General features: G+C 42.6%; 1 protein-coding gene across 2 annotated transcripts in view; it reads left to right on the forward strand.

Moving 5' to 3' along the window:
- Positions 1-292: 292 nt before the first annotated feature.
- meox1 (mesenchyme homeobox 1) overlaps positions 293-26,432 on the forward strand; it is a 65,568-nt gene continuing 39,428 nt past the window's right edge. For both annotated transcript variants that reach the window (XM_019277739.2, XM_027289796.1), the window contains exons 1-2: positions 293-382; positions 454-536. The gene's annotated coding sequence lies outside the window, so the exon portion shown is untranslated. The remainder of the gene's footprint in view (positions 383-453; positions 537-26,432) is intronic.

Here is a 26,432-nt window from a genome sequence, read left to right on the forward strand (position 1 = left end):
GATTTTGTTTATTGCGGGTTATTTTTAGAACGTATCCCCACGATAAACATAGACCACTGTACATAAATGTTCAATCACTAGCAGTGTGACTGCATTTACTAATACAGTATTGTACTTATTTTTGTTAAATCTGTGAAGGTTTGAACTTTGAGAGTGTTTAAATAAGAGAGAAATGTGAGAAAATGTTAATGCCTGTCTGAGAAAATTGTAAAAAAGTGTGTGGTTAGGGCCTTAAAACATGTATAATAATTGTAAAATATAAAGCTGATTACTTAGAACGTATCTCCCGCGATAAACGAGGGACCACTGTATACGAACAGCTTGGAGCCGACGCCGCAGTGACCAGGACAACTCTGATAAAGCTTCAATAAGCTGCATTAAGGTAATTTTTAATCAACATAACACTTATTCAACATCATGTCACTGTAATGACCTACACTTGATTCTTTCCAGTGCTGTCAACAGCTTGTAAGCAGTCCGAGGATGACGATGACGTCTTTGGACTTTGGAAAACCTCCTTTCTCGGACACAGAAGTGTAAGTTGTACATTTAATTTAGTTTCAAAGCTTAAGACTAAGAAGATTTTGTTAAAATGATGTACAAAGGATTTTAATGAAGAGGAACTGACAGTTAACCGACTGACATGTTACTTTACAAAGTGCATTGCGTCTAAAACATATAAATAAAATATAATATATATTAGTACATAAAACCCTCTGTGGGCCATCGATCGCTCGGACTACAGAGGGTTAATCAGTCACTCGAGAAAATAATGTTTATTTAAATGTTTTAATTAATAACATAAATATAAAAATATTTTCACAATGGATTATCATAAAGTAATTAGTTTTTCTGAACATTTACAAACCAAATCACTGAAAACAATTACAGTTTATTTTGTAATTTAATGCAGCCCAATTAAATTGTTAAAATGTAGCTGCTCACACATAAATACATGAATAATAATGATCTGTTGATCATGCATTGAGTTCTTCTCACTTTTACTTAACTAACATTTCCAGCGCTTTCAAGACTTATACTCATAATTTTTGTGGTATTTTTACTTCAACAAAGAGTCGGATTACTTCGTGGACAGCGGTTTTATTAAAATGCAAATCAGTCAAGTGGATTTCATCTATTCATTGATCGTCAAACATTTTCTGGTCAAAGCTTCTCAGATGTGTGATTTTCCTGGTCGTCATTTATAGACGTCACCTCGGGCTGTGGGTATTAATTTCATTTGTATTATTTGTGTTTTTACAAATTAGGATGGATTGGAAAATCACAGCCGATCTGTCAGCAGACATCATTTTGTCTTTCATTGTCATGTACACAAACCAGAACATGGATTTAGGAAGTGTTGGCCACGATCTATCTGGTAGCTATCTTGAGTTACAACCCCGTCAGTCCTGTTTAACTTCAGCTCGTGGCGTCACAAACACATCGTAGGGTGCCACATGATGAAGTGCAGCACTTGATCTTCTCAAATCAGATTATTGGACTTTTACCAGAGCGCCACAAATCTCACACTTTGTATTATTTTGGATTTATTGGCCAGAAATCTATGTTCCTACCACCTAATGCAGTGAGACACAGGGGCACCTAATGCCAGTGAGTGAACACATATGGGAGCAAATCTCTTGGAGATTTAGCTGAAGGTAACCTTATATTTTCTGAGCATAACTTGTGGGCACTTGATTGACTGAGGAGACGGTGCTAAGGAGTCATAACAGAAGCCCTCATCTATTCTACTTAATGCAGACTGACTATTGGCTGTGACTGCCGTTTTAATTCTCACCCAATCAGGCCACTTTCACTATTGATGTGCTGGAAAAACAGTGATGCACACTTCAAGGCCCGTGCCAGACATGGCAGACGTGCTGCTCTGCGGTAGTGAAAGCAGTCATGTTTCCCAAGACGTATTTCAGTTTAATGATGCGGGGAAAACGAGGGCTTTCCCTCGAGCTTACTTTTTTTGACTATTCCTATTTTTCAAGCAATTTCACCTGTCCACAGCCCGGCCTCGGATCGCAGAATGATGTTGTGTTGAAGCGTGACATCGATGTCTTTTAAGGGCTTCAGACTTTGTTGTGGAAAAAACTTTCAGACTTCAGTCTCAACTGAGGCATTGAAATACCTGTGTGTGTGTGTGTGTGTGCTGTCACCATAGGCGTTTTAGGACTTTGGCATTGAGGCAAATCTGGCAACTTTTGCACTTCTTTAGCAGTTTTCATCACGCATTTTCCTGGTGGTCCCATTCAGCCGTCTAAGTGCTCGGAGGAAAGAGCTGGCAGCGAGGCGAGCCCGCCAAAGTGGCCTTTTTATGCAGCAAAAAAAGTATGTGTGGCATATTGCACGCAGGTCGTACGTGAGTGGTGGTGGAGGCGGGTGGGGAGGACGTCTATAGTGTGGGAGCAGTGTCGTGAATTTAAACTGCTCACAGAGGACGAAGCCACTGGCAGCCGAACGTACATCTGAGGTGACGCATCATATAAAAAAGCCAACGAGCGTTTAATCTCCTTCTCCTTGAAAAAGAGCAGCTCCCTTCTCTTCTCTCGTTCGAGTTCTCCCCCCCTCACCAAAAAAAACACTGCATTCTCCAACGGCGCAGATGGGGGTTGAATAATTCATGGCAACACAGGCAAAGTGTCCTCATGCTGCAGTTCTATAAAAATAATCCCATAACATCATCACACTCACCCCATAGCTCGCGGCGCTCGTACAAGGCAGCTGGGAGAGGTGGACTGGCCTCATGACTCAGACTTCATTCGCTGGGCCTCCTCGAATTCTATGTGAAGAAAGCAAGAGGAATTTTATTTATATATTTATATAACACAACCTAAAGCACAAACTGGAAGTCAACAGTTATGCTGCTAGACACAGCTGCAGCGGCAACCTCTGTGACCGTGAAATGAAGACAAAGTGCCAAAAGCTGCAGTTCCTCTAACGTCCACCTGAGGCTGGCTCCAGAAGTGAGTCAGTCTCCATAAGTCCCCATGTCCAAATGTCCAACTTCACAGCAGAAATAAACATGTTTACAGCCTGGTACAAAAAACAGTTTTGGTCTCTGTAGCTAATTTCCCCGTTCATGACAACTGTACTGAGGGTGAATTTATATACAACTCACCTGTTCACATTATATTAAGGCTTAAAGTTATGCAGGATTAAGAGCGTGGACGCTTTGATTGACAGGTGGGTGCTGGTGTTTTTTGTGTCCTCATTGTTCTTCTTGAAATTTTACTGGAAGTAATGTGAAGTAGCCTCGGTGTGAAACTTCTTTAAATGCTGCATTGCTTGTCATCAACCAGTCATATGGTAACTCGGGGGGGAAAACGTGTGCTCTGATTAATTTGGCGTGCAGTTAACACAGCAAGTCATAATTTTGTTTTAACGAAAACTCTTGGCGTGTGCTCCCGGCGGTTCTTCACCACTGTTTTGGAAGAAGGGAATAACAGGAGTAACAGGCGCACCGGCTTTAAAAGTGATGTATTTTCTTTGTAAATAAGTCCGTGCGGCGGGACTAATTTATGCCGATATGATGAGTGGTTCATGTGGATTTTGAGAAGTAACTGATAAATATTCTGTGGCAAACGTCTACCTTGGCATGTAAGCAAAGAAAGTGAAAAAAGGTGAGAATGGATGTGGTGCGGTGGTAGAATGAGAACGTTTAATGAGGCGAGATGCGGTGAAATCCACTTTTGGTTAACTAATTATGTTTGAAGTTCCAACATTTTGGACCTTTTTACTGGAAAAGTACCTAAAAACAACCTCGGGCAAACACTGCCTTTATGAATTTGGACGAAGTGACTGCCATTATGAATTGCATTGCACGAGCACCTAACTGCTCGGAGGAATCACAGTTTTTAGCACTTCCGCCACGGAGGTTGTCGCTTGTTTGGCTAAAATGTTGCAAAACTTGACAACGTCACCCTGAAACTTCAAACATGTGACGCTCTATGAAATAAATATCTAAAAAACAAGAGAGAATAAAAGAGACACCAACCATAAAACAACCTTAAATCAGTAAAATACTAAAAGATAAAACCAATGACGTTTAATACAGTTGAAAACTGGCTCGTTCAGACAAATTCAGACAAATAAACCAAACATGCACCTAAGTGGGCGTGCTAAAAACTGCCACTGGTTACACTTTCATGGACGTTGTGAAGTGAAATGTCAACGTTACGTTGGTACAAGAGGTAAAGTCATTCATTCAAGATCTATCATCTGGGAACCATGAACCATGACAGCAATCTGTCCAATAGTTGTCGAGATATTTCAGCCTCAACCAAAGCGGTGGATCATCGGACGACGTTCCACGATGCGCTAATGAAACCGTGTGAATACGAGGAGAGAGGGAAGATAAATCCAACGTGTCGTCGTGGAGGAGATGGACTGCGTGTTTCCTGACGTGAATGTGTTTGAATCCAGCTTCCTAAGGCGGGAGGCGCTGGGGTGGGGAGCCGCTTACTTATTTTGGCCGTTTTTGTTCGTCTTGGCAGAAGTAGCATTAACAGTTGTCCACCCGCTCCCTTTAATGTGCTTCCAAAGTCAAGTTGAACAATTTCATTAGAACAGCACTTCGCCGTCCCGGGAGACAGATCGCGGAGACGGTTGACAGGGATGAAAAAAGCAGGAATGGATGATAAAAGCAGCCAGGAGGAGAAGAAAGGGAAGTGAAGACTGAAGAAATTGGCCGGTATATTTCACCCAACGTGTCAGAGTCTCTCTCCTCACACCTCCTCTCCGAGAGGTGAAACAATGACAAACTGACGCCTCGTGGCTTTTTGCCAAACTGTCCTCTCCCCTCCCGTCTCTGGAGGGATGTGATCTCTCCCCCGCTGAGGATATTAACAGTGACCTCTCATGTTCATAACGTGACCCACGGACAACCTCGCTGCTCTATCTGCTCCGGTTTGTTCCAACTCTGTACTCTGTGTTGTCAATTTATTCAAGGTTTTCCAACGATAACATGAACCCAGAGAAGACATTTACATTGTGCTAATGTTACAGGCCAACTGCCTGGGAGCAATATTATTTAGATGTATGCGCAAGTCAAAAGAATAAGCATGGAATCATAGGAAGTCAGTGTTTAATACTGTTTATTAGTGTTTCTATGCACACCCTGGGAATATTGGTGTAATGCTCATGATTTTGTGTTAACCTACAACATAATGTAAGGCGAAAACTTTCAGGCTTGATGGTCCATTAATTTTAATTTTGACTGTAATCTGCATTTGTCATGTGTAAAACAGTCCAAACAGATCACATCACTGTGAAAGAGTGACGATGGCTCGCTCGAGTGAACGATGATTTCTGCAGACATGCATTCCTGTACGCACCACTCGTAATTAAACCCCGCGTCGTTTGATAAAAATACTTCAAAAAGCTCCTTTTTCCTGCCAGTGTTTTCACAAACAGGCAGCGCGTTGGTGTGAAAAAGTGGCTTTTTACGAGCACATAAAAGTGGATACTGTTACAGCGCGCTGGCTTGTGGTCAGAATCTCTTAAATGGTTAAAACAACATTCGGGTTTTGTGGGTTTTTTTAAATCACCCCCTTTCTCTCGCTTGAACTCGGGTCATAAGAAAACTGGCACACCATGGTTGAACTTTGGTCCATAAAAAAGGAGCACGGCTCAAAGCGGGGCAATTTATGCAAAATGATTGTGGTCGAACATGATATTTTCTATTTCATTAGGGCAGTTTAGTAACGTAAACCTGCAGAGAGGTCCTCGTGGACAACTTAACTACAACCATGACCGTCATATTTAGTCATACTTCAAGTGGAATCTGCAGATAGTTAATAAAGACCACATTTAACTTGAGAATTGTAATTATTGTTGGGGAAAACAGGGATGCGCTGGGGAATAAAGTTGTATATCTGCACAAGTATAGAGTGATTGAACTAATGTTCTTTATTTCGGTAAGAGGCTGGGGCTCATCCAGGTTTTACGTGCGTATCCACACACACTCATACCCGTGGCCACATCCGTGCGCTCTTGCCCCATGGGCCAGGGTGAGTCTCTTTCTCTTTGTTCTAGCCGAGCGCTTGATTAGAAACATCAAGCATAATTTCCTAATTGGGCTGTCCTAACCACTTTCATCTGGGGGATGCAAGACGAGCAGGTACAGCCCCGTAATCGAATAACCATGAACGTGCAGCCCGCTCCAACAGACACATGTAGCAGAGGATGTTCACCCTGTGACTCAGGCTTTTCCATGGAAGAATAGAGTTATCATCGCCAGCTTCATCCCTCCACCCCTCCACCTCCAGCGCTGCATGGCCTACAGCAGATCCACCGGCCCGTGCGGTACCTGCTGCAGGCACCTGCGCCTGGATTTGAGATATGTGTTTGTGCCTTTTACCTTTTAGTGTCTTTCAGCTCATTGTTCTACAGCCTGCAGCTGTTTTGGTTGAGTCTCAGTAAGTCAGTAATGTCAGCTGGCTGCTGTGTCTTGTGTTGTTGACCTCGGTTGATGTTTGGCTGTTGTCGACTTGTTCGTTTTTAATCAGAACAAATACTCGAGTACAGCTGAACATATTTACCACAGGGTGGTTACACTCTGAAACTGGAGGCAACAAATCACAAATTTTGCCAGAATCGTCCCCAAAATTTGAGAAATAACAGATTACGACAGTGTCGACAATCTTTATTTGACTGTACGTCAGACTGTATCAGGCTAGCTCGATTTAAAATTCCTAATTTCTCTTCCATCATTGAATCATCAGCGTAACATTTTGAAGCTAAAAATCTGCAGCTCTGGCCTTCGCCATGTTGGTAGTCTTGCCTCTTCTGTCTCCTGGCTAATTTAAAAATCATTATTGAAGCCTGGTTTCTCAAACAAACCATCTGTGACGACTTAATCCTGCATAACTTTAAGCCTTAATATAATGTGAACAGGTGAGTTGTATATAAATTCACCCTCAGTACAGTTGTCATGAACGGGGAAATTAGCTACAGAGACCAAAACTGTTTTTTGTACCAGGCTGTAAACATGTTTATTTCTGCTGTGAAACATGGGGAGACTTATGGAGACTGACTCACTTCTGGAGCCAGCCTCAAGTGGACGTTTGGTTTCACTTCACAGTCACAGAGGTTACAGCTTTAGTATATTCTTACCTCACTTTAAGTGTCTTCAGTATTTTTAGGATGATGAACGGTAAATCATTAAATTCACAGAGAATTGAAACATTTCATGCTCGTGGTGATCTATAACTCATTATTGGAACAAATAATAGTTTTTATTTGCAATATTTCACAGATTGTGAATGTCATAACTGAAAAACTATTCACAAAAAGGTTTTTAAAGGCCCTTTTTCAGATTGATGTCACGGACAAGCCAGCACAGTATTTTCTACCAGCCTCTGTGGACGTCTCATATAAATGTTGCTTGGCGTAAGTATTTCTTGATGAACTCCAAACTTTCGGTTCAAGACGTCCTTCGGGACAAACAAAAATGCTCATGCAAATAAATCAGGCTACATCAAATGCTTTGATAAATGAATGTAAACAAATGCAAGTCAGATGTTGGGGAAACGTCCGCAGAGGGCCCTAACCTCATCACTGCTGTAAAAGAGCTGATGTCGGACAGCTTTTCTAAATGGACAGCGACTTTAAGATTGTCAGTATATACTCAGAGAGTGATTGAGTCATCCCTCTTCGGGGCCATAGCTTCATATGGCACACATGTTATACACTTACACAGGGCCTCATACATCTATCAAATCTGAGATCAGAGTGTGATTGTGCCTGTGTTTGCGCGTGTGTCAAGGTGTCTCTGTGCAGCGTACATGTGCGAAACATACGCAACCATATGAGTAAAACCTCCCCCGAATCAACCCATCCCACGGGCATTAGAGGAATGCAGATGGCGTAGACGCAGAGGAGGGGAGGTGTACATGGAGTATGTGCCCCCTCTTTACCCCACTCGTGGTGGTTAATAGATGAAGATAGTGGGAAAGGGCGGAGTCTTGAAGGTCTTATCGCGGGGCTCCATCTCTCGGTTTTGCAGCGCTGACGTCCCGCGGGACAGTCTTACGACCGGGAAAAGCCTCGAGGTCAAGACCGAAGCAATAAACCTTCACTATCTATACCTCCCTCATACCTCCCTGTCCCGCCATCCACCATCTCTTCGTCCCTCCATCACCCAGTTTCACACACTCATCATCCCCCTCTCGCTCTCTAAATAAGGGCATGTTCGGTCTGTCAGCACTTTGGGAGCATGGAGGAGAGCGACTTACACAACAGGTCGGGGTGAAGTTAAAGACGGTTTAATCTGATGACAGCAGAGTGCAGCAGAAATTCTTCCAGTGGTTGTTTTTAGATTTGGGATCTTGTTAAACCAGGAGAGCCTCAGCGATGATGAGGGTTACGTTCAAAATACACGTGCATATAAATGTGTGGACCATTAATGTCAACCAGTGTGGCTTCCTGCACCTAAAACCTGCTATTTGTCATAATTATTTCCACCACTGATGATGATGATGAACCGGTGACTCATCCAGGGTGTACCCCGCCTCTCGCCTTATGCCAACTGGGATCGGCTCCAGACACCCCCATGACTCTGATAAGGATAAGCAGTTACAGGAAATGGATGGATGGAAGGATTCATCTGTTGTTTACTTGTTTACTTACTTTTAAATTAATCTTTCAACCCAGAAGATAAAATTAAAAAACCCCAAAATCATGGGAAAATATGAAAATGTCCCATGTGAGAAGCTGGAATTTCACATTTTCTCCACTTTCTAAGAACTGCCTAAGAGCTGGAGCTATTCTACGGACTTTAAATATATAACTTAATCTTTACAAACACATATATCTGCATATGATGATGCAGAATCTGTAGAAACCGTATTGACCAGTCTGCAGTCTCTGTAGAGAGTAAAGGAGGTGGAAACCATCACCTGTTTAGTTTTTAATTAGTTTTTCTGTGAACGAGTTAAAGTTTCTTTTGTGTTTCCTGTTTTATTTTGTACTTCTTGTCCGTCTCTGTGTCTTGTGTATTTCTACTTCCTGCCTGTTTTTGATTGTTTCACCTGTGCCTTATTAGTTTCACCTGTGCCTAGTTGGCAGGACAACTAGGCACAGGTGTTATTTAGTTCCTTTGTTTGTTCGGCGCGAGTACTGTGTACTGAGTTCTGGTTTCCTCTGTCCTTTTGTTCCTGGTTTTTTTCTCAGTCCTGCACTTTAGTTTGTGAAAAATACATTTTTAATGTTTCTTTTTTGCGTCTGCGTTTGGGTCCACTCACCTGTGACAGATTCAGGCAGTGTGGCACCTCTATGAACCTGTTTGACCTTGTGTAGATCCACAGAGACCTTCACTTGTATCTTTGCTGAGACATAACTACAGCTTAATCTCTAAACTGACTAATTATGTCAGCATTTGTTCTTTTTTTTTCATCAACATTTTCCAAGAAGAGGAACAATAGCGCACATCCATCTTCCAGCATTGTGGACAGTAGCGCAGGAGGTGTGCGTTGGGGGAGAGTGGCAGTTTGAGTTTTGTAATTTTGACACTTGATGGATGGATGGAGAGAAAGATGAGAGAGGGAGCAGGGCGGGTAAATGTTGCAGCCAAATTCTTCAGCTGCCACGCTGTGCTGGCATAGCAACACATGGAGAGACCTTCATAGACTTAAACGAGCGCGTGTTAATATATACATGAGCACGTACGGATGAACCACATAATTTACTTACAATAGATTACAGTATAAAGACATTCAGCCCAAATATTTGGAGTGGCTGTCGCACCGGTCGTTGGCTGTTTGGATGTACCTGCAGGGTTTATGTGAGCTGAGAATTATTTCATCCTGACAGACGGAGCTTTTAGTTCCGTTTTTCAAGGTGCTCCGGGTTAATAAATTCAAGCTGCGTTACTGAGCTTTACCGTCCGTCCCTTGTGCATGCCAGTATACACTCCGTCCTCATCCATGCATCAACTGAATGCTTTATGTTTGAGCATGATGCTTAGTCCCCTTGCTTCAGTATAGGGGCTTTAGGTTGATTCTCTGTTGTTCTGAGACTTAATGGCAGAAAATGTAGTAAACGCAGGTCCAAATGAAAACCAGGGCCTATTGTCAGTGCGTATTACATGTCAGCCTCCCGCTTCACCTCTCCCATTGGTCGCAGAGAGCCAGTAAACTGCCCAGAGACCAAGGGCCCTTCCTAGAAATGCTGTTGAACCATCACAATCCTCCCAAAGTGTTTGCATTCAAAGTATTACTGGTCAGCCCCCATCAATTACATTCTTGGCAGTCCCCGGCGGTGGAGCCAAATTTATTTAAGGGTGGTGCCCAGTCAAGATGCTTGCACGGGCTTTGAGGAGGGCTTTTAAAGATTTGAAGGTACAAGGGGGTGTTTGGCTTTGAACTAGCCCCCTTTATCATTTCAGCTTAACATCCATTAGATTGCCGCAGACATCAATTGTGATAGATACTCTGCCTAGAAAGGCTGTGCTCTTTTTTGACATCTTAAAATGATTACCAGGGTTAAAGAGGCCCTTTAACATTAGAAGAAGGACCGGGCGGGGGGTTTGGAGAGGAGGGGGTAGTTGTGTGTAAGAAGGCCTCCCAGGAAAATGGCACATGGCTTCACGCTGTGGGAGTCTGGCACATCAGTTGACGCTGCTCATGCTCTGCATTAATTTCTGTAATCAGGGGCTGCAGAAAGCCAGCTTTTACAGATGCAGCTGATGTCATGCCACACAACATTGCACATAAACAATGTCACTTCACACTCACTGATGTCGAATAAATACCCTAACAACGCCTCTGGACTGTGAAAAAGACTCTGAGACGGACTTTTACACATTGAAGGAGACAATTTCTGAGTATCTGTTGACCGTGTAGGATGATCCGGTCGCCTCTTGAATGTTTTGACCCTCTTCTATTCATTCTCCAAGACAACACCCATGACACGGTGCCTGATTTGCGTCTTTCTCACCCACTCATAGAATTACAAATGTTTCCACAGCTCACTTCTTATGCCTGTTGTTGCTGAACTTTGTATACCTCCACTTCCCACACACCTGAATCACATTTTCCCTGTGTTTGTTCTCCTTGACCCGCCCCGATGATGAATAAACAGTCTACCGTCCCTGCCCAGAGTAAGGCGTCCTTGCTTGGATGATTTCCCCTGCTTCTTTATCCATGTGTGTATGTGTTTACATTCACCTATGCGTGAACACATGCTCAAATGTGTGTGCGTGCTGTCACTGCTGACTAACTTTGGAAATGCGCCTTACTTTGTAAAATCCGGGAACTTTCTCAGCTCTCTGCACAAAAGAGTTCAGATCTACTGCAACCTTTCGGAAAGTAGGTGATTGTGATGAGTATCATTGTAATGGAGCTCATAACCTGAACTTTTAAGAACCTTGTGAGGCTTTTTGTAGTAAGTGGTGTTTGAACAGTCGAGGAAGTGGTGCATAATATTATTAAAACTTATTTTAAGTGTCCAAAAAACCGAAGGATAGAGCTGCTACTCGCCATCAACACAGCTGCTGACCGACTTAGAGTTTTTGGAGTCAAACAGATTCTGCTCTAATCCAAAGTTTAAACTTTTGGGATTAAAAAGTATTTAACTTCACTGTAGCTTCTCAACCCTGGAGCGAGCAGCACCACTTGTATCCATCCACAAGATTCTGTGCTTGGGCCAATTATCTTCACCTTATATGCTTCCTTTAGGCAACATAATTTGGAATCTCTCCATTAATTTTTTATTGTTATGCCGATGATACTCAATGATATTTATCGATCAAGTCGGACAAAACCGGTTAGTTAAACTTCATGCATGCCTTAAGGACATGAAAACTTGGATGACCTGCAATTTTCTGACATTAAACTCTTAAACAAAACTGAAGTTCTTGTAACTGGACCTCCAGAAACTCACTTTCTGAAGATATAGTTACTCTAGATGGGATCACCCTGGCCTCCTGCTCCACCGTAAAGAATCTTGGCCGCCCACCAGTTAGCTAGGTTCTGCTTGAGATGTCTGCCCGGTTAAAAGGAAGTTTTGGGTCTCTAAATAAAATAAAGAGTAAAGTCTACATGGAAAATGTCATGAGATAGCTTTTATTATGATTTGGCATCCAGAGCTCTATGAATCTACTATATTTCCTGAACCTGGGAAAAAAGGCAGTTAGTTGGAGAAAAGTAAGTGAGGAACTTAAACTACCTGGTAATTTATGAAAATATATGTCTGTTCCAGCAATGGGTTATACTTTACTATGAACAAGTTAATATTTTATTGCCCTAATCGACAAGAACTCGTCATCTTACGGATAAGCTGACGAATCGCCACCGTGATGTCGATATTTCAACGTCATCCTTTTGGTCAGTTTACAATTACCACTAACCATTTGCAATTAAATCTGTTTATTTTGGGCTCATACCGTGAAGTAAGGGCGTACATTTACTTCTACGAGTAATGTGAGGCAAACATATGCTTTGCTTTCTGTGTGAACACACCATTACTCTTGTTAATCGCTGACTCCAGCAGTTAAAAAGATCTAAATGCATCCACATCTACGTGTGCAGAGGAGGTCCTTTTGCCCTGTTATAAAGCGTAATGAGAAAAGAGGATTTAGAGATCCCTGTGCTTTTTCGAGAGCCACGAACATCAGCCAAAACAAACCCGTATGCAGGTCGTACTCTGGAAGTTTTGTGGAGAATCTGTGATCGGTTTTTCATCAAGCCGGTGTTTGAGTTGGTGCAACTCCAGCCTCTAATTGAGTAAATGGTACAATAGTTTTCACCTTACCTTTTTAGCCTTTCAGTAAATCCCCGGTGATGTTTCGCCTCATTTGAAATGCTGCATGTGAGCGCCACTAAATCTTTATCCCCTTTCCATTTTACAAAAAAATATAATATCCCACACCTGCAGTTTCACCTTTGGACTAAACCTCTCAAGTGATTTACCGTGAAATCTATATGATGGCAGACGCCAAGAAAAATCTTTTTAATTTGTATGCAAATGATCACAAATCACGGCTGGTTACGGCTCTTTTATTTTTATTTTTTTTAGATATAATTGATGATCATGTCATTATTTTTACACACACTTGCACTCAATGCTGCAATGAACTCAAGGGCTAAATATCACTGCAATGACGAAATGATTGAATCCCAAAAAGGACTTTTTAATATTGCACCACAGAGGAGTCATTATCCCGAACATCACAGACGTCTTGTTCTGAGAAGAGAAAGTATCTCATCCCTTTATTTTCTACTGACAGATCTCTCTGTTGACTCACTTAAGAGGTCATCCAAAGCTTCGTGTCCATAAATCTTAAGCGATGGCTGCGTCTCTCTCAGAAGCTCAGCGATGTCAAGACGTTGAGCCCCCATTAAAGCCAGATTAAAGGCAAAACCCAACCTCTCTCTCATTGTGTTTATTTAGCAAACAAACCACACGGCTTAGGCCTGCTCTCAGATACACGGCCAAATTAAGGGAGTCAGATTATTAATGATTCAACAACACTGCAACCCCAGCAGATAACGGTCTTGCCCACGCTTGTAAATATTTTGTTGGCCTTCCGGCTTCTTGTCGACACTTTCTGTGGGAACCCGAAGGGATGAATTCGGTTCTCCTAAACGCTCCCCCAATCTGGCGCTATCCCAGCTAAAGGAATGTGATTCTGTTTAATTAGGGACCACGAGTGAGCTCATGGGAAGCCCCCCATTTTTAATTACTGGTCCTCCAACGGCTCCCCGGGCTGACTCTAGCCGGTTGGGGGTCAATGCTACAAGGCCCAAGTCATAGTGCCATGCTGCCAGAGGTTAGCAGGGCCAGCTGGTTCTCAGACAGGGTGTGTGTATGTGCATGTGTGTGTATATGCCAAGTCCAATATTCTCCTCACCCCTGTCAGTGGATGGCATGCTACAACCCAACATATTCTCAAAATATTTGTAAACCTAAGTGGCTTCAAATATTTGAACAAGCAGACATGAAAGGTCGACTACCAAATCAGTCGAGGAGCCGAAAAGCTGGGTGAGCCCCTGCGAGATTACTTTAATGAGCGATTCCACATGGATTTCCAAATATTTTTCAAATGTATTTTTTTCTAATATGGTCCAGCTCTTTGTGTGTTTACGCCACCGCCCCAAGTAAAGGCCATGTCACAGATTAGAAGTCATTCCTTAAAATACTCACTTTGATCTAATTGAATAGAAAGGCCTTTGGTTTAGTGCGGCCTGTAATCCAAGAGTTATATGTACATGAGTGGCTTATTTTACAAGAACAGATATAACCACAACGACATATGGCAAAGAACTGCCCATTGTGCAAGGAAACCCACTGGGCTCTCAGTTAATGTCTCGCGTCTCTGACCCGTGGACTCCACTAGTTACTTCTAATGATGTTGAAGTGGGAAAATAAAAACAAATTGACCGTTTCAAGACATTATATACAGTTAGAAGCATGTTCTAATTACTGTACTTCTACCACTACTGCTCAAAGGTTAGAAAGTCTGCTTGTAACCAAAAAGACACAGGTTAGAGCCCCTGGATATGGGAATAGATTTAGGAATTAGTATATATAAACTCAATTTCCTCCAAATGTTCTCCTCAGGGCCAGTCAGTAGAAACTTGTGGTTGCTCATCAATTCATTGTATAATCAGTGAAGTCTTCAGTGTATCAAACCAAGTTATTGATATAATTTGCAGTTTTTCGTGTCACTGACTCAATCTGCTGTGAGCTGACAGACGAGCCGCTCTTCTTCTATTCCATCCATGTAACGTACCGTGACGTGGTTTGTGGAGAACCGCTTTGAAGCCTCGAGTTTTGGCATTGCGGACGTTGCCATCTCGATTTTTGCAGAGCCAAAATCGACCATATTTGGACGAGAGCGTGGAGCTGTGGAGGGGTGACATACTGCGAGTTGAACTTTAACTCATACTCATACTCATATTACAGCTGAACAGTAACTAAAATACTTTCCTGAAAATATTTGAGGCAAGAAATGGGCAAAACTAATCTGGAATTATATTTCAACACCACTGCCCAGTTTGACAGTTTGAGTTTCATAAGCCTGGTGTGTTGAGCTGGACAGACTGAGAATGACTTATGAATTATAAGGTAGCAACACACTAAAGCATACCCCGCTTTATCGTCTATTTTACTCTAAATTGGACCATAATTTACGAAATGAACATCCGGCTGTGTGAGACTGGAATCTAGAGATTTAGACCATAAACTTATGAAGAAACTGTTTACTGAGGTCACAAATCAACTGAGAAGTCAGCTTATTTTTACATAATGCTCAGTGCAATCAGACTTTACTATATATACTTCTGGCCATTAGAAATAATGCAGGGTTAAGACACTTCGACAAAGTTTCATGGTCTGTTCACCGTGTTGTTACTACGTTTGGTGCTGGTAAAGTTGGATTTATCAGAAAACATTTCTGCTTTTGAAAAAAGAAGTCAGACTGAACTGAAACATTAAAGACGTAGGCCTTAAAACCAAAAACAATGAGCTGAAAGACACTAAAACTGCAACTAGTCAGTAGCAAGCAACCTCTTTCACATCACATGTAGTCATTCGATCTATTGCTAATATAAGCAACGTAAAGGAGGGTGTCAATCAATGGTCAACTTTTAGTTTGATACCCTTTAAATTTCCGTTCCAATTAAGTACAACTTAGCGTGAGTGACACCCGTAGCAGTAGGTTGGTGGGAACAGATGATCAGAGGTCAAAGGGGGCGTCGGTGTTCAAACACATTGACGATGCAGCTATTTGACCTGACAATCCCAACCATCCATCACCTCCTCACCGACGGACAAGAAAACTATGTCAAAGGCATTTAACGACACGGTGACACTTAATGAACCCTCTGAAAATAAAGTTCCCAACAGAAGTTTGATTGATTGGGATGTAATGAGATACAAGTTGTTAAAAGTGGGGTCAGCTTTTTATTTTCAGATTAGACAATAAATCCTAGAACATTTTTATATCGCTTACTCCTGAAAACGTTCGCTTTTATCCTCCAGGGCTGTGTAATCTGTTTACTGCTGAATAAAATTAAAGCTTCCCACAGGCACACAGGAAAAACAAAAGAAACGAGCAAAAGGATAAAGGTGAAAGGCTGACTACATCCTATGTTTCTGTTGAATTTCCTCCCCAGACACATTCACACACACAAAAACACACGCACACACAGGACAACCTGTTCCAAAAGAACCATTGACCTTCTGCGTGAAAGCCTCCAATAACAAAACAAGACATCAATAAGCTGAAAAATGATACTCCGCAAGCGGAAATCACCTCGGCGCATGGAATAACCCCAGAATGGCTGTTCAGAGCACAATTGCCATAATACTGCAAAGGAGGGGATGTGCTTCTGTATTGTGTTGGCCAACAATAGCCGACTGTAAACTCGCAGCCACACCAACCCTATGGATTTAGAAGATCCTCGCAGGGCGAGCTATTGTCCTCATCCCGAAAAGCAGTGCTTTGTGGCTGAGGGCCAATGTGTGTCAGGTAACAGGTGGTGAAGATCAGCGGAGATAACAGAGATACGAGAAAGAGAGCGACCGAGAATGAAAGAGAGAGTGAGGAGGAGACGGAGGTGTAAACCTGTTTCTTTTCTTCCCGTCTTCCTTTTCTTTTTTTAAAAATTTATTTTGATTGCTCTTCCACTTGGGCGGAGCAGGGTTTAATCTGTTCCACTAGTTCACAAAAGGGCTGTCACAGTGGTATGATACCTCCATACACTGGGCTGCAATGAAGCATTTAAGAGCTCTGGAAACAATCCCACATTGCCCGAGAAACAACACCACACCACCGGGCTCGGCACACAACCACAACAAACCTCCTCACCACTTCAGCTCCTTCTGAATAAATCAGCCTTATTACACATGAAGCCACCTTTAATCTTGAATTCACACTGCTCCTTTTTTAAATATTAATGGATCAAATGTGTAATGTGAAAGTGTCAAATCTGAACTCGTGCTCAGCTCTATCGGGCTTTGTAGCCACATTCTACTTTATTTTGGTTTTCGGCCCGCAAACTCAGCTGTCATCAACCTTGTTTCCAGACACAGCTGGATCTGATAAACACGCCGACGCCGCCAGCACCTAACGTCAAACAGACGAAGTTAGCAACTATCTGGTTGAAGATAGTTGAAAAATGTATCCGATAAAAGCCGTGAGATTTCTCTCAGGTGTTGGTGGAGATGAAAAACGGAGCTAAAAGGAGAGTGGATACAAATACGTTCATCTGGTGGCCAGAAATGCGAACATCATATGAATGCTAATATTTCTCTGCATCTTCTGGATGTGTACGAAATGCAGCAACTTTATAAGGTGATGGTATGTTAGATTTTGTATTCATAGTCTGATCTGCTTTCCCAAATCGTGAAATTTAAGTCCTGCAGTTCCTCAAACGTCCACTTGAGGCTGGCTCCAGAAGTGAGTCAGTCTCCATAAGTCCCCATGTCCAAATGTCCAACTTCACAGCAGAAATAAACATGTTTACAGCCTGGTACAAAAAACAGTTTTGGTCTCTGTAGCTAATTTCCCCGTTCATGACAACTGTACTGAGGGTGAATTTATATACAACTCAGGTGTTCACATTATATTAAGGCTTAAAGTTATGCAGGATTAAGAGTGTGGACGCTTTGAAGCGGCACAGATTTTAAGCTGTCATACTGTCATTGGTTTTCACGCGTTGATAAATTACTGGCTTAAAAAGACGATATTGGTTTTGTGAGTCACTAAGCAAACAATGAGGAATGAAGTGCAGCTACAGTAAACGTGCCAGTCTAACAGCTATGAACTTTCAGCTTTAAGAATGAGCTGAACCTTCAGGAGTCTGCACACACACACACAGTCAAGAAAGCGTGGAGCAAATATAAAAACCTCTCGGGACCTTTCACCAAACCACCTGGCTCAAAACAGATCTCTCACCCCGAGGACAAAATAGACAGCCTGGTCCAGTGTGGTCACGTCTTGGCTTGGACCGGACTGTTAGAGAAGAAGGTGCAGGTAACATGTCTGCTGGACAATGATGTGTAAAGCATTCATGGCTCTGCCCATTCAGATCACACCCTATCATTCAAGCCCGGAGCGGTTGATCAGCGTCCAAGAGGGTACGTCCAGCGGGATGCCCCGGAGGAAATGAGGTCATCGGAACAGACTGTGTGGAGTAAATGAAGCAAACCATACCGATCCAACTCTTTCGCCTCTGCATTTGACCTGTTATTCCTTTTAAACTGTAACTCAGTTTTTACTGTTCGAGATGACTTCATTGATATACCTCTCGGTTGTCTTTGAACGCCTACGCGGCCACGGACGCACCCCGCCAGAGGTCTCATGCTCAAACAAAGCTCCCGCACATATGTCCGTTTTAAGACGCCCTGAAGTCCGGTGAGCACGCTCCCATCATCCTTAGACCTGTCCGGCTTCCAAACAACAAGTTCAGCGGATGAGGGATGGCTGGGAGAGAAAGAACAAATGAGGTTTAATGTGCTCTTTGTGTTTTTTATTACTCAGTACACAGCGGAGATCATCAGGGAAGATGATTGAGGAAGAGAAAAATAAAGAAGGAGCCAAGTGCCGATGTTTTACATCCACAAAACAGTTTGCACCTTAGGCTGTTGATCCTCCAGCACGCCCCGAAGTGCAAGAATTTTGGAGGAAGGGTAAAAAGGAGCTTGTGTCTTCATGCCAAGCATTACGTCTTGGCTTAGTCACCAGCCCCTGAGCTTTCAGTCTTGGCTACATTTGTCCACATGGCCCAAAGGAGGACAGCCACTTAAACAGATGATTTTTGTTTTCACAACCGCAGAAACTTAAAGAAAAGAAAGAGAGAGAGGGAAGAAAAAAAAAAAACCTTTCAAATGGCACGAGGATGTCAAATTTCAGATCAAAAGGTGCTGAAGGAACACACATACACAGGAATTTCCTGTTTCATCATCTATTTGTGTGTTTGTTTTCCAAGTCGGCATCAACAGTATTCTTTCACTATCATCGGGGGCCTTTGATGTTTCTGCCAGTTTTTTTTCAATATGCATTATGATCTGGAGATGAGCATGGCTGAATCACAAAGGCACCGAAAAACATTTTGGAGCGGAGATGTTTTTCTTTAATTAGAACTGGCAGTCAAAGTCGGTGGTTTTGTGCCGTCTCGCTGAAAGGAAAAAGTTATACACGAATGTCCCCCATTTACAGGCCGAGGGTCACTTAACTTTTGGTATTTATGGGCACGGCGATGAAGGACTACAAATCAAAGACAAAAACGACTATTTTTGACGACTGTTGACATTTTTTTTTCCGACATTTCATTATTTTGCACTTGAACTAACATTAAACGATATTTGACTGTCAGGGGACAGAAATACCCAAAGCAACAGAGCCTTTATATAACTGTTATTTACATACTCAGTAGACCGTCCAATAATTACTTGTTTTTTTAGCTTGTTTGGTCTAAAAATGCCTGAGAAAATGATCTTCTCTTGGCTTACACTAATTAAATTTGTATATTTACATACACTCTACACTATAACTGGCCAAACATAGTAAGACAAGGTTGCCCCTTGTCCCCGATTTTTTTTTTGTTGCAATATTCATGGAGGGGATCTGAAGGTGCAGCCGGGGTGTTCCGTCTGGGAACCTCAGGATTGCATCTCTGCTTTCTGAAGATGATGTTGTTCTGTTGGCTTCATCCGACCGTGACCTTCAGCACGCAGTGGGGTGATTTGCAGCCGGGTGTGAAGCTGCCGGGATGAGAGTCAGCATCTCCAACTCTGAAGTCATGGTTCTCTTCCGGAAAACGATGGAATGCTCCCTCCGGGTTGGGAGTGAGTTGCTGTCCCAAGCGGAGGAGTTTAAGTATCTCAGGATCTTGGATTGGTGTGATGTCTGCAGTACTGAGGAGACTGTACTGGACCGTTCTGGGGAAGAGGGAACTGTGCCGGAAGCCAAAGCTGCAGTCCATCTACGTTCCAACCCTCACCTATGGTCATGAGCTTTGGGTAATGGTAGAATGAGATCACAGATACAGGTGGCTGAAGTGAGGTTCAACCTTAAAGATAGGGTGAGGAGCTCCTTCATGTCAAAAGGAGCCAGTTGAGGTGGTTTGGGCATCTGATCAGGATGCACCCCGGGTACCTTCCTTTGGAGGTGTTCAGGTCAACTGGCAGAACCAGAACTCACTGGAGGGACTACATAACACATCTATCCTGGGAACGCCCCGGGGTCCTCCAGGAGGAGCTGGAATGCGTTGATGGGCTCGGTGAACCAAAACAGTTAAAACAAGTAATATTTTAAAATTTCAATTTTAAGGAACACCCATTGGACACATCCCATTGGAGTCCTCCTTTTTTATCCAGTAATCACTTGACTTTTAGCTACAGTTTGGTCCAAAAAACGCCTGAGAAAATTATCTAGTTTCTTTTGGCCAGCACTTTGCACATTGACTTATTTTTGCATACATACTACAATTCATTTTTTTTGCCTTGGGAAAGTACTGTATCCTGTAATTGTCTAAGCATACTGGGAGATGTATCATTGTTTTCCACGTTGGGCTGTAGAACATTCATTCACAGTGTGATTGGCAGTAATTTAATATAAAAATATTAGTTTTAAAGAATACACACAATAGATTTAAACATCTAAAGACCGTTGATGTAGATGTAACGCAGATACGCCGCACGGCGCAGACAGAACTCTTGAGTGGAGTGTGGTTTAGAAAGTATTGCAGGCAGAAAGTATTCATCACATATGTTTTGCAGAGTCCCTCATTGGCTTTGTAGAAGTAACAAAGCAAAATTGCTCTTGACATAGATAGGGCCCACTTTGGAGCGCGTTCAAAACAGGCTATATCTAACAAATATGTTTGCCTGCAGTATGTGAGCTGAGTCTTTGTGGTATGGGAACAATTGTTCTGAGAAAAGCCCAGCAACATGCTTATTGTCATGCGAGGAAAGCTACATTGAGATAACAAAATGCTCTAAATGAGTCTAACCTCAGCATGTAGGATTTGAGTTTGGTTTTTTTTTAGAGCACATGACAAACCAGAGTAATATGATAATAGCTGGGGCACATGTGCTGCTCGAGTACTGTAGCTCCAAGCAAGAATAACTGTTTAGACACAGGGTGACTGCTTCAAGTAAAATATATATAGAGTTTCTTTAAAGGGTTCTGTGTCTGTAGGAAGTGCGTGAAAGAGAATACTTTAGCTCCTTTATATGCACAGGCACAAAGAAAAGCCATCACTTGGACAAAATATGTCATGAAACGGAAGGCCCCACCCATGCTTTACCTGAGTCCCATTGAAAGAAAGTGTGCAGAACAGGATATCATTACTATTAAAGAGGAAACAAGGCTTAACCAGTGCCAACAACCTGCTATTAAAAATGTGAATACCTTATTGTGTAGGTGGTCTAAGGCTGAATCTTAAAATAACAGGGTTTTACGTGGTTCTTGCTCCCTTAGGCAGTGAGTTGTAGCCACACTTGTCTTTCAGAGATTTTCAGTTTCCTTGTAATAGACACCCTCATTCACATGCTTCCTCACATGCATGAAAAAAAAAAGAGGGTTGGCACTCTCCTGCTCCTCGATTAGTATTCTGAGAGGCAGACAAAGAGGGCCGCTGAAGAATTAATAGCCTTTGACACTTTCAACTTCCTTTCCAGAATCCAGTTTGATTGGTGGGGAGGTTTTTGTGTGGGTGATGATAAGAATGCCGGAAGGCAGGCTGACATTGCAAGTCCCCAGACAACTGATTTCATTAGTAACGTCTGGCAAGAGATAGGTCCTAACCTGAGTCCTCTTCTCTTTAAAAAAGTCCTCGTCTTTTTCTCTCTGGGGCACAAGAGAACAAATTCCAGCGCGTTTATCACCTTAAAGTAAAAGCCAAGAAGAGAAATTGTGCAGGGGGGGTTTGTAGAAGTAGAAGAAGAATGCCAAGCTTGATGAATCAAACACTTTTCTGTTCGCTATGCATCAGGTTGGTTATTCCTCCAGGCGGTCCGAAACTACGAATATGATCTTGTCCCTGCGGATGCTGTATGTGACTTCGAGTATTTCATCACAGTCTGCGCTGCGAGATGATCGAGGCTGATCAGTAGTGATGTATGAGAAAGATACACAGGCAGGATGAGTTGTTTTACTCCCATCCACTGATAAATAACAGCTGCGGGGGGAAAAAAACACAAATACATCTGTTAAGGAGTTGTTTCAAGCGTTTCTTACTTGTGGGAAACAGTTTAACTGTGGATGCATTGTAACCTACGTGTTTCTTTTGTTGGCTGAGTGAGTCACATTTAAGTTTGACTACTTTTAGAGCAACAAAAGCAACGACGCAGCTGTTGTCGATGAATATAACGCCACGCTTTAATGTCGTGAGAGTTTTTGTAGTTACAGACAAGATAAGATCGACTTTATTGGTGCCGCAGCGGCTCACAATATACAAGATGGACGATATAAATACAGGGCGTCCTGGTGGTTCAATTGGCAGAATGGGTTGAGTCCTTCCTGCAGCGACCCAGTTCAGGTGTCGTTCCCCGTCTCTCTCTGCTTTCCTGTCTGTCTTCAGTCATCCAGAGTCCTCAGCGACTTCATTCAGCCTCGTCTCTGTGATGCTACCCTCTCCATCCTCCCTCTGTAGCCTGGTTAACGCCGTTAGCTCCTCCATCTTATTGTGGAGAGATCTCACGTTCCCCCGTGATAACACGCGGCACTCGTGTGTTTGTACCGTCTTTAGATCCGGATCTGCATCCACGTCTCCTTCTCCTCACTTCAGCAGGGATCTCCAATCTTGCTGAGCGCTAACAGCTGTTATTGAGTACTGTGGCTATTTTAGTATAGTACAACAGAAAAGATCTCCATAGTTTCCATGTTTGCACAGAAAACTGATGACTGATGAGATTGTTGTCGAAAAAAGGTCTAAAAATATAAGAAAGCTGTTACGGCGCCAAGGCAGCAGTTACGTAATCTTATAATCTGCCCCTATAGAAAAGTTAATTTGTAATTTAACTTCTGTGTGACTTCTCACTGACCCCGAGTGGACCAAAAACAAGTGACTACACCAGAAACAATTTAAATTTCAAATTTTAATTTCAGTCGTTCAGCTCTGATGCATAAAAAAAATAGTAAAAGAATCTTTTTGATGTCTGATCAAACGTTCGCTGAGGTCGGGGCGGCGTGCATTGATTAACTTGGACTCATGATCACAGTATTTCGTTGATTTTTGTTGATGGAAACATGCTGATTCACGTTCAAGAAGAAATTGCTGCAAACTTGCGCAACGTTTTAATAGAAACACAACTTTTATCTGCTTAGGTGGCCTCGCAGCTAGTCAACCTGCTGTCCTAGCCCTTTACGCCTCTCCTCTGCACTCCTCACACTAGCCGTTTCCAAACTTCCCTCCTGCGTGGCCCAAAAGACAAATCACACATAAACAGGAAAGTCAGTGAATAGACCTGACCTCCCTCCCTCTGTTTTACATGCCAACCCTCCATGCTGTCTGTCAGTCAGGAGCCTGCTGGCCCATAAAGACTCCTTCGTGATGTTTATAGTGTTATATTCCTGTGTTTGATCTTCACGTGTCCTGGCTTTTTAGTCCAGTTTTTTCTTTGTCCCGCTGCATTAGTGAGGTGAGCGGCGTGTGAGAATGACTGTGGGAGAGTGTAATCGTTCCTGACAGAGGAATATCTGTCACAAGGGAATAACGGCTCTGTGGTCAGATCCACAGTGAGAGGAAAGTTCCCAACGTATTAGATGGAAGGATTTGCATGGGAGTTTGTAGTTTCCAGTGAAAGATGCTGACTTCGAGGGTCCACACGCGGCGCGCTTTGATTCCACGGCATTATTTTTCACTGCCAGACGATCAGAATTTCCACATTTCTTCTCTTTGGAAATGATCTGCAAATAATGTATCGAAGGCTCAAGACGCGACATGCGTCTCACGACGTAATGGTTTTCCAGAGGAATGTGCGGCTGCCCTCATGTAAAGGGCGGATCCCCTTTAATGGTACACATAAATCTGAGGTAATGTTGCAGCATGAAGCAAAGGGCGTGTGCAGACAAATATTCATCATATCCACAAAATCACAATCGTCCGACGGCCTGTTTGCTTATTTTTTTTTTATAATTTTCATATGATTAGTCACATTTCTGTGGTGGCACGGAAATGGATTATTATTATTCAGGCCAAATATTTAATGTTCCCATTATTTGAGCGAGCGAATAAACAAATGCGTCATCAGCAATTCATTGCGCGTACAATAACACAGAGGCTGTTTCCCACAGTAAGGCCAGGCCTGGCCTGGCAGCCCGGGCTCGCCCTCTCTGCCTCGGAGCTGTGCTGGGACGGAGCCAGCTCAGGGTTCAGACCACCACTGCACTGACACACACAAACACACACGCACAGACCAGAGTCATACTCTGCAACACAATACATATGCATCTGTGGTCACTCAGTGTTTCTTACCAACTTCTTTGGCAGCTAAACGATGTGTTGAAAGTGCTGCAAACACCTGCTGGAAAAAACTACATTACAAACAGTACAGCACACACACGTCACTCAGCTGTCGTATCGACCTATTTTATGCACATAAAGCAACCTGATACATAAACCATGTTCCTGCAACTGCAACCAATAAGTTAAGCATGAGGCACGAAGGCTACAAATCTGTAAAACTTTTGAGATTGATCGGCCTCTTTAAACTTTATTACCTTATCGATCTCTAACAATGAACTGATGTTCTATCATCACTGATGCACGGCAACATTGATTCAATGTTGAAATTCCATCAGAATCATTGTTTATGTTGAGGTTGAACATTCAAGACTAAATAACATTGAATCAATGCTGATAATTATTTGCTTTTTCAGTGTTGAGAAGAGAAACATTGATTCAATGTTGGTTTTCTATCTGGAGATCGGTCTAATTCATGTTATTTCAATGTTGGTTCAATGCGATTGAGTTTAAGTTGAACTTACATTGATTTTATGTCTGTCTTGATCTATTTTTTATCATTTCAGGGTGCAAACCTGATGAAAAATCAATGGTATGTTTCAGTGTTGATGCATCAACATTGATTCAGTGTTGATTCAATGTTGGTTTCTATCTGGAGAACGGTCTAATTAATGTTATTTTAATGTTGGTTCAATGCGATTGAGTTTGAGTTGAACTTACATTGATTTTATATCTCTCTTGATCTATTTTTTTATCATTTAAGGGTGCAAACCTGATGAAAAATCATTGTTATGTTTCAGTGTTGATGCATCAGCATTGATTCAGTGTTGGTCTGCTATCTGGGGTAACACGTCCACAATAACATCCCAAAGAATGTGCAGTAAAGAGCAAATGTAGTGACCAAAAAGTGACTCAGAAAGCTGCGAGTGTGTGTTGACTGTTTCACATTAATTTGATTTCGTAATATCTGCTCCAATAGACTTCAATCATTTGTAGAGGAGATAGTAATGACATAACTGCTGGCATGGCACAGCTCTAAAAATGGCAGCGTCACCATTGGTGTACCATTTTAGTCCAGACCGAAATATCTCAACAACCAGGACAGCATGGCTGTTTGTGACTTCTGGTGTAAGATTGGAAAGAAGTTTGCCTTCAGGTCTTCTTGCCAGAAGGTTTTCTGCCAGAAAAGCTGGTTAATGTTGACTTTGAAAGGGCCTCTTTTAACCTAAGCCATAAACTTCTAAACCAAACCAAGCGGTTTTGTTGCCTAGATCTAACTAAATGGTTTTGTTGACTGAAAAATGCCTCAGGTCTTCCTGCCAGAGAGGATTTCAGTTGGTTAACGCTGGGAAAAGATGTGTTTTAACCCAAACTATAATCTTTTCCTGAGCCAAAAGGATGATGATTTGTTGCCACTGACTAAAAACGTCTGTTTTAACTCAAACCATGATCTTTTGCTTGCCTATTTCAGTAGTTTTTCATCACCTAAACTCAACCAAACTGAAAATAATAAGTCACTTCTGGTCTTGAACTGGTCTCACGGGGGTCTGACCTCGGTCTCCTGGGTAAAAAGTTCAGTCGGAAAGCTTTCTGTTTGTCACCCTAACGAGCTCGGATGCCTCGAATGCTACGCAGGGCGTGTCTTGCCAAGAAAACCACCTTTTGGATTGGTCTTTTCGTATTACGGGAAACACGCTCCCACTCGTGCTGTAAGTCGTTGCCGCTGGTTAAAAACTAATTGCATCATTCTGTGTTTGAGCTCTTCACTGACAGACCCAAATGTCACGAGCAGAATACTCGGCCTTGGTGATCACTGCAGCTCTAGGGAGTCGTACGGAGGAGGCGGTGTGATGTCACCGCGCGGGGCCTCCGACACATTCCTGGATCGGAACAAAAACCTCCAGCAAAGTCAAATGACATACGACTGCACTCTGAATGCACGCAAATGTCACCGGTTACACTCGCACACTCAGCATAAATCTGACAGACTGTATTGACATGACAACACAC

Source organism: Larimichthys crocea, chromosome XVI (genome assembly GCF_000972845.2).
Source record: "Larimichthys crocea isolate SSNF chromosome XVI, L_crocea_2.0, whole genome shotgun sequence".
Taxonomy (NCBI): domain Eukaryota; kingdom Metazoa; phylum Chordata; class Actinopteri; family Sciaenidae; genus Larimichthys; species Larimichthys crocea.